Raw genomic sequence first — 7,272 nt, 5'->3', positions numbered from 1 at the left:
TGTGCCTTCAAACATAATAGCTTATACTGAAGAGGGTATCTTTTTACATTTAAAAATACCATCAAAAATTGTCTTATTTCACTGAATTCAAATAAAAAATGTCAATTCATTTTTTTTCTATCATCCCTGCCCTCTTCAGCCTTGTCACCCTTTCTCATCATTCTGTTACCTGAATTCAGGTGTTGTACAAGCCAGACTTGGGGGGAAGGTACAGACTACATTTGGGCTAATGGAGTATTACTTCTCAGGCCCTTGAGAAAAGTCTATTTTACAGGCCTGGCAGCAGGCTTTTATAGAGGGACATGATATGGAGACTTGAAAACTGTCCCCTGCCCCAAAGGTTTTAACTTCATTTTCACCAACAGTTCATGTTCACTTTTGACTATTCCAGAACAATGACTTAGTGCTTCCAGGTATTTTTGTCTTTTAGAGACACAGAGTAACACCAGTTAGTGTGATGGGAAAGTCTGGCCAGACATTGTACTTTCCAAGGCCTAGGGCCTGGTGCTTCAAAGATCCTGTTGCTGCCTGGAACAACACACCTATTCTCATGTGCCTTCAGGTCATGCCTTCTTCCTCAAGCAAGACCCTGGACAAATGCCCTGGCACTGAGCAGGGAGGGAGGCAGACTGACCAACGATGATCTGAGGGATGCTATGCCCAACCAGGCTCACACAGAGGTCCCCCCAAGCCCGGAAAAGGAAGCACAACCTCATGGATCAGATTCGGGAATTCTGTACTAGGGAGGAAGCTGTCCCTTAGCAAGGTCAGACTCCCCTCCTCTAATTTTAACATTCCTTAAAGCCCAGGCCCCATAGATCCCCAGCTTCCCTCCCTTAAGGCAGGGCTGACCTGATAACCCTGATTCCTTCAGAAGGCACCTGAGAGCAAGCCTCTGTTGGCACAACTGGACTTCTTGGAGAAAATCTGTTGCCTCCAGTCTGCCCAACCTGTCTCACCTTCCTCGTGTCTGTAGGCCTAACCTGGTCAGGTGACCACAAATATACCTGTTCCACCAGCTCCCAGCCTCAGGTCCCACCCCAGACACTCTGTCCCTTCCCCTTCCCTCTATGCCCAGGTTGTCTGCTCCAATGGAGTCCCTTGAAATCTGCTTCCATTGGGCACAGACACCTACTTGGACCTCTGCTCAGAATACTCATCTTGCCTGATACAAAGAGTACTTGGTCCATAATCAACAGGCTCTACAGTTGCACTCTAACCTGACTATCAGCCTGGTTTTTGAACACTGACTATCCCAGTTGGCACTGCTATCCCAAACTAGCTTCCTACCCCCCTTGAAAGAGACCTGGGGTATCCCTGTGCAATTCAGGTGTCCAATGGCCCTTCCAAACAGTATTCACCAGGGAACAGAATTTGACTGTTCCCTATGAATTCTGGAGGAAAGAAATGCAAACTGCAAGACCAATTCTCCCTGGAAAGTTTAATAAGCTGAGTCATCAAGACAGTGACAGGCAGCCCCCCCCCCCCAAGTTTCCTTCTCAGTCAGCCCACACCTACCTACCAAGAGCAAAGCTCCATCAAAAGCATTCTGTTCATAAAGGTATTTTAAATCTAGCCTGAGGGATTAGGGGCCCCCCACCCCTTTGGCAACTCACACATACACCTGGTTTGTTTTTCAGTGTTAAAATTAACTCACACTGGGGTCATTCATCCTGCCTGCAATATTTTCCTCTGAAGCCCAGACCTCGTTTAATTTGACTGAGAGACAGGAATAGCCCTCTAACTTACAATTGCTTTCCAGAGTCACAGGCAAAGCTCAGACCTAGGTGGGCCTAGAATCAGGGGCATCATTTGCCCCAGTGAAGGATCCCTCACCAGAAATCCTGAAAGGCCAGACCATGTTTGATCCATACCAGTAGCAGTGAGCTCACTACTTCAAATGTGTTTTGATTCATTCAAGGCTAGCTCTATTACAAAAACGCATTTCTCATATGAATCCCATGTTGTACTCCCTGCAACTTCAACCCACAACTTCTGGTTCTTCTCAAGGGGGCAACAGAGAACAAGACTGATCCTCTTCCATATAATGATCCCCTTCAGAGGGCTTGAGACAGCTTTTGGCTTCTTTCCTCCTCTTTAACCCACTCACCACCCCCACTCGCAGGTCCTCTTACCCAGGTTAATAATTTCCAGCTGCTTCTCACATAATAATAATGGTCAGCATTTATATAGTGCTTTAAGATTGCCAAGTACTTTACATATACCTGCATAACCCATTTGATCCTTAGTTAGGTTTTATTATCCTCATTGTACAAATAAGGAAACTGGGACTCACACATGTTAGTTAAGTGACTTGTCCAGAGTCATCCAGCTAGTCAGTGCTGGGGACAGGATTCGAAACCAGGTCTTCCTCATCCCATGCCCAGTACTCATCTGTTATTCTGCCTAGCTACCAAGAGATGATTTTCAAATCTTTCCTTCATCAACCTCATTCACGTTCACCCCCGTTTATTGATGTCTTTGTCAAAATACAGTATCTGGTCCAAGGAGATCTGAAAGTTAGCAAAAGGCCACACAGGTAGGCAGTTAGTAGCAGAGTCTTGCACCCAGCTTTACCTGAAAACAATACTCAGAGCACGGTCTGACGAGTGGAAACTGTCTCAAGGAGAAAGACGCCTGGATGGTGAAGAATCAAGAGACAGCATCATAGCGGGGGGCGGGGGGAAGGACTGATGTTGGGGACTGGCAAGAGATAAAGCTAGAAACAGAGATAAGAACCAGAGAGTAAAGGATCTTCAGTGTCAGGCAAGGAGTCAGGTCTTTATTCACTACAGGATGGTGAGTCACCCAAGGTTTCTGAACGGAAGAATTAAATGTTAAAAACACTGTTTCAGGATTCAATGGAGCAGTAACATTCTCATCTCCTCCAAATGAGTCATCTCCTCTCTGTGGATCTGGCCAGATGCTTTCCTTCTTGCCCACTGTTTGAGCAGTTTCTAGAGAAAATGCCAAATGCAAACACAAAATAATCCTTCACTTTCATGGAACACCTGGAGCTTTTCTACTCCTAAATGGGACTTTAAAGCTGCAAGATCAGACTGCACAATCCCAAAGAGATGAAGGCCTGACTTTGTAAGCTCAATCACCTACATGAATATCACTTTCTAGTCTGTCAATTCTTGCACCGGCCTTCTGCTGGGTCCTGGCCACTGAGCTTCCTTGTTTGAATCTTCAGCTTCAGTGGATGAGAGATCAAAAGAGCAAGCTGGAAAGGTCACTGGTGATCGTCCCTAGGTGGAAAGGGAGTCAGGAGCCCTAGGGCTGAAATCCTGGTTCTGATCTTTCCCAGCCGACTATAATTCAAGGAATCCTGAGAAGACAGGTATGAACTGATGCAGAGTAAGTAAGCAGGACTAAAAGATCAATACAGAGGACTACGATAAAGTAAATAAAGACGCTAAAAAGCTATCAAATTTTGATCAATCTTTCAAGCTGGAGACTGATCTTGAAAAACCCATGCTTGAGGAATGGGACAACAGGTATAGGAATGTTACCTACATATGCTGTCAGACAAAGTCTCTGTGTCAGCTGGCTTAATTTAACTATTCTTTTCTGTTCCAAGGGAGGGTTCACTGAGGCTGGAAAGTGAGAAGGGGGGAGGGGGAATGATTATGGGTATCAACAGAGGCATCACTTAAACCTAAACAAGATGAAAGGCCCCGGCCTAGAGGGGAAGATCAGCCAGATCAGAACTCAGGGCCTTGGTAACAGGAGAGCGGAACGAAATGAGGAGACATCCCCTCAAGAACCATGGAGGTTAGTGAGCCATCCCAACTTTGTTCCCTCGCTGGTCTAGTTGCCCTTTAAATGGTAAGCAAAGCATGATGTGGAAAGTTGCTAGAGGGCAGAAACAAACACACAGAGTACCTGCCTCAGATCTCCACCTAACAGTGGGACAGGGGTCAGAGGTACTGGGTCTTCCGTTTTTTGCCACCACAAAGAGTAGCTGTAAATATTTTTGTACTTATAGGACTTTCTATTTCTTTGCTCTTGTCAGGCAGGGTATGAGCCTAGCAGTGGTATAGATGGATCCAAGGCCACGGTAACTTTTTGTATAAGAGATTCTATGAAGGGGAAGTGAGGACAGAGAGCATTCCAGGCATAGAAGATGGTCACCATTGTCAAGGCATGGAGGAGTGCTGTGGATGAGGAACAGAGAAAAGCACAGTCTGGATGGACCATAGAAGACAAGAAGAAGGGAAGTAATGTATAATGAGGCTGGAAGGATCAGTTGGGTCAGATTGTAAAGGGTCTTAAAAAACAAAAAGAGAAATTTATACTTTGTTCATTGAGTTCGTTGAGTAAGGTCATGACACAGTCAGGCATGCTGAAGGAAAATCATCATTCAGCCTCTTGGGACCTCAGTTTCCCCACTTGTAAAATGAGGAGACTGAGCTAGAGGAGATCTAAGGTCCCAGCTCTAATCCTTGGACCCCCCTGGAAGCCTATGCTCCTAGAAGGCTATAAAGGCTGGGCAAAGCCTCTTAAGGTTTCTTTTTTTCCCCTATTTGACAAGAGGACGAAATTATTTCTAAAGTCTTTTTGTGTTCCATCTATACACTCTGGGTTCCAGAACCTGTTCCACCCTTACTAGTGGAGCAACTTTGAAAATGCTCCCTCAACCTCTCAGCCTCAATTCCTACTCTGTGAAACAAGGGAGCTATGCTAGGTATGGTATACAGTCCACCTATTCTGAAATCATCTCAAAGCTCCTGTCCAGATCTGTACTTCTGCAAAAACTTAAGCAGAATAACAACCCTCTCTCCCCCTCCCCCTTCCTGCTCAGCTCTGAGATGGATGGACTTAGGGGTGGGCAAGGTGTCAAATAATCACGGTGAAATATGTAAAGGGATGGGACACAACAAGGGAGGCTTTTTTGGAGAGCAGAAAATTCCACTCTCGAGAAAACATTAAGTCCTTGTTTTTGTGAAAAGCTGTGTGTTTGTGTGTGTGTGTGTGTGTGTGTGTGTGTGTGAGCGTGCGCTACATGGAAGGCTTAAAGATGCCAGTGGCCAAGAACACACACAGGTGCAATGTTTGAGGTTTATCTAGAACCTTGAGAAGGATCATAAGATAAAGGCTGGGATGGGTCTGAGAGATTGTCTAGTCCAGCCCCCAATTCTCTTCTTCATATCATCCTCATTCCCCAATACAGTTTTCCTACACCACACAGTGGACTTTTCTAAGATCTACCATCTCATTTTGGAAGAGGACCACCCCCCCATACACCCACATCCTCACCCCAGGCCATCTGGTCCAACCCATACATGGACAAGAAACTGCCCTACAACACTTCAGACAAGTGGTCCATGAGCTTTTGATTGAAGAGTACCATCAAGGGGCAAACCATTCCCTGCCACAAAAGCCAAAGACACTTTACAAACAGTTCTGACTGTTAGAAAAGTTTTCCTTACGTCTGATCTAAACCTGCTTCTCTTAGGGATGGCAAACCATACATAAGGATCCCTGCATGTCACATACTAGAAAACCACTTATTAACATCATCTATGTTTTACTGTGTTTTTATTTAGTCTGTTGAATATCTCCCAATGACATTTAACCTGGTTCCAAGCAGTGCATCTGACACCTCTGTCCTATACTACATTTCTCTCATTACAGCCTAAGATCCACCATGGTTTTTGGCTGCCATGTTGTTGCATCCTAGACTCATTCTGAGCTAACAGGGCTTTTTCCAATGACCTGCTATCTAGCCACACCTCCCCAGCCCATCCTGACTTTTTTACCTGAAGTATAAGACTTTATGAGATCTGGCCCAGCATTGTGGTCTGTGATGCTGCCACCCAACCAGCTAACTGTCCCTCCTGTCTTTGCACCAGTTGAAAGCAGAAAAGCTTGCGATTGATTTCTATGGGCTATCCAACACATTGATAAAAATGTTAAAGCACAGATCCCCAGGGCACTCCACTGGACCCTTTCCAAGTTCATCCAGAGCCACTACCAAACTAGTTTTGGGGTCCACCAGTTCCCAATCCACCTAACTCCACTATGATTTATCTCACATCTTTCAAACTGATCTACAAGAAAAAAAAATCCCTAAACAACATCTACAACATTCCACTCACTTATCAACCTTGTAACATTTTCAAAAGGAAATGAGATTAGTCTGGCATGACTTGTTTTAATAAAGCCATGCTGCCTTTTCAAAATCTCTTGCTTTTCTAAATCAATCTATCAGTTAACAAGCATTTATTAAGGGATATCTATTTGTGCGCCAGGAATGGTATTAAGAGCTGAGCATACTAAGAAGCAAAAGTAATTCCAACCTGAAAGGCTACAATGCAGGAAAACACCCTGAATAAATAAAAACTCCCTCTCCTTCTCCCCCTCTCCCGCTCTCTTACCGTCTAGAATTTTGCCAGGATCTGAAGTCAAGTTCATTCCTCTCTACATACTTTACATATTCTTAACTTCTTTTTTTTTTTAAATCGAGACAATATGTGCCCTCTCTAGTCAGGGGACAGTTCTCCCACTCTTGTTTAAACAACCTTTCTGCAAATGCAGAAGAACAGAAGCAAAGACATTTAGACAGGTTTGGCATTCCCTGTGGGTAAGAAAGTTAAAGGGAGCTGCATATAGACTAAGTCTATCTAGCTGTGCCAGTTCTGATTATATGACACAGCGCAGGTATTCTCTCCCATAGGCTACAGCTTCCCAGAAGGAAAAGTCACCTGGAATGTCCCAGTCACCAATATACACTACTTATCTCACCATTTACTGGAAAAGGTCAAGGCAAATTTTAAAGCACACAGTATACTCTGTCCTGAGAACACCCCTGATCTTGCTGCCCACCCTCCAAGTAAGGGAGCAAGTGAAGGTGATGGGATTTGGACTGTGGGAACCCCCTTGAACCCCAAAAGAATTTGGGTCCCATTTGTTTGAGGGGGGAATGATGAGGTTTAGGTTGTAGGAACCCCCTTGAACCCCACCCTGAATCTTCCCACTTCACTTGATCTGGCTTTTCATGCCCAAACAGCCTAGCCTTCCATTGTCTGGCTACCTCTGGATTGCCTTCTGGCTGTTTCCCACCCTCGATACTGATCGAAATATCTATACCCTAGCTCTGTTATGCTCTGTCATCTCCAGGTAGTCTTCAGCTATTTCCCACCCTGGAGTCTGACCTCATCCCAGTCCCATCAAGCTCCTCCTTAGACTCCTCCTCAAGACCCTCCCTAAACTCCTCCTCCCAATCACCCCAGGACCACCCTAGATCCCTCCTACAATCTTTGTGTT

Source organism: Trichosurus vulpecula, chromosome 8, assembly GCF_011100635.1.
Source record: "Trichosurus vulpecula isolate mTriVul1 chromosome 8, mTriVul1.pri, whole genome shotgun sequence".
Classification (NCBI taxonomy): Eukaryota; Metazoa; Chordata; class Mammalia; order Diprotodontia; family Phalangeridae; genus Trichosurus; species Trichosurus vulpecula.
Note: the sequence above shows the minus strand (reverse complement) of the source record.